Genomic DNA, 2414 nt, shown 5'->3' on the forward strand with positions numbered 1-2414 from the left:
TTACTGCAGAGTCTGGTTGTGTTTTGAAATTTGTGTTGTTCAAATTTCTTACATCCTTACTGGATTTTTGTCTGCTTATCACTTACTAGGAAAATGATGTGAAAATCCGCCATGGTGATGTAGATTTGAATGTCTATTTTTCTCTTTGTTCTGTCTATTTTTGCTTTCTATATTTTGAAGCTAAATTATTAGGTGCATAGCAATATAGAATTGCTGTATCTTCCTGGAAACAGAGCCTCTTTTTTCATCATGAAATGCATCTCTTTGTTTTTAGCAATGCCTCTGCCTTGGGGACACAGCTGTCCCTCTGTGTCCATGGGGGTGGGCTCCAGGATGCCCCCCCCACAGATACCCAAGTCTGAGGTTGTTCAAGTCCCTAATATAAAATGGCACAGTAGTTGCATTTAAGCTGCACACATGCTCCTATATACTTAAAATCATCTGTAGATTACTTATAGTACAAAATACAATGCAAATGCTATATAAATAGTTGTTATATTGGCTTATTTGTATTTTTAATTTTTATTGGTTTTTTTTGTTTGTTTGTTTTGAGATGGAGTCTCGCTCTGTCACCAGGCTGGAGTGCAGTGGCACGATCTCAGCTCACTGCAACCTCCGCCTCCTGGGTTCAAGTGATTCCCCTGCCTCAGCCTCCCGAGTAGCTGGGACTACAGGCACATGCCACCAAGCCCGGCTAATTTTTTGGTTTTTTTCAGTAGAGACGGGCCTTCACCATGTTGGCCAGAATGGTCTCGATCTCTTGACCTCGTGATCCACCTGCCTTGGCCTCGCAAAGTGCTGGGAATACAGACATGAGCCACTGCGCCCAGCTAATTTTTATTGTCAATTGCTTTTTGTTCATATATTTTTGATCCTTGGTGGAATCTGTGATCTGGAGCCCACAGATGCAGTAGACCCACTGTGTGCCCTGTTAACCTGGCTTTCCAGTTTCCATCTGTGATATGAAGCCCACAAATGCAGAAGACCCACTGTGCATCCTGTTAACCTGGCTGTTCCCGTTTCCATCTGTGACATGGAGCCCACAGCTGCAGTAGACCCACTGTGTGCCGTTAACGTGGCTCTTCCGGTTTCCATCTGTGATCTGGAGCCCACAAATGCAGAAGACCCACTGTGTGTCCTGTTAACCTGGCTCTTCCTGTTTCCATCTGTGATATGAAGGCCACAGATGCAGAAGACCCACTGTGTGTCCTGTTAACCTAGCTCTTCTCATTTCCATCTGTGATCTGTCTGAAATGTCCAAACCTTTATCTCGTGGGTGTTTAATTGTCTGGGTTTTTCCTCGGCCTTTTTTCTCCTGTTGTGCTGGTGGTTTTTCATTAAGCAGTAGATGATGTGGGAAATGTGTAAGGATCATCTCAGCCCTGGGCTGGTGTCCTCCCCTCCAGAGGATTTACTGCTGTGGAAGGAGCAGGGCTGGATCATCCGAATGCACTCTGGGAGGGGCTGCATGCCTTTGGGCAGCTGATCCAGCTTCTGTTTGTCCCCCTCCTGGCAAAGTCCTTGCTCCCTTTCCAGGTCCCCACTGAATGAGAGTTTCCCAGGCCCCTCCTCCCTGGCGGTCCTTGAATTCCAGACGGTATCTCCCCACCCTGTGCCGTTGTCAGAAGCTCCAAGATGAGCTCTCTGCTTATCAGACAGCAGCAAGCCCTGAGGGCTTAGACATGTGACAGGTGCCCAGTGTCTGTGAGCTCCACATCTGCCCAGGATGTTGGCCCTTTGAGGCTGGACTGCCTTGGCACCTCCAAAACACCCTCAAAAAATGTGTTCAGCTTTTCTGGTTGCTCTTGGCGGCAGGCTTGGGTGTAAGGTGTACAGGCAAACACACCGCAGCCAGAGGAGGAAGCTGTCCCATGTCCATGCAGACACTAGCCCTGAGATAGTGCCTCAGGGTTAGGGGAGGAGCAGTGTCCTGCTTGCTGGCCCGCTGCAGCCCTGCATCCCAGCAGCTGCCCTCGTCCCCTCCCTGCCTGGCTCCGTAACAAGAGCAGATGCCCACTCTTGAATAACCAACTTTGCACGTTACCTGTTAATGAAGATAATCAATAACGCTGTAACTGCAGCACACACATGCTGTACTTCTTCCCGTTCTCCCAAGAGCTCTAGAAAATAATTCTTACTATAATATTACTCAGCATATGCATTATGACTCCATAAATGCAATTTGTCTTCTGTCCTCACACATTTTTCCTTACAATTAATATCTTTTTTTGCTTAATTTGATCAAGAATAAATTCATTCCCAAACTCTCACCTTATACTTAGCTCCCCTCTCAATAGTCAAACTCGTAGGCCCCTCCCACTTACCGGCAGACAGGGACCCTGCGTGGCCTCCCCCGCTTACCGGCAGACAGGGACCCTGCGTGGCCTCCCCCGCTTACCGGCAGACAGGGACCC

At 48.0% G+C, this 2414-nt stretch overlaps 1 protein-coding gene across 1 annotated transcript in view; it reads left to right on the top strand.

Moving 5' to 3' along the window:
- PLEKHG4B (pleckstrin homology and RhoGEF domain containing G4B) overlaps nucleotides 1–2414 on the top strand; it is a 97865-nt gene that overhangs the window by 93742 nt on the left and 1709 nt on the right.

The sequence above is a fragment of the Cebus imitator genome, unplaced genomic scaffold (assembly GCF_001604975.1).
Source record: "Cebus imitator isolate Cc_AM_T3 unplaced genomic scaffold, Cebus_imitator-1.0 Scaffold835, whole genome shotgun sequence".
Taxonomy (NCBI): domain Eukaryota; kingdom Metazoa; phylum Chordata; class Mammalia; order Primates; family Cebidae; genus Cebus; species Cebus imitator.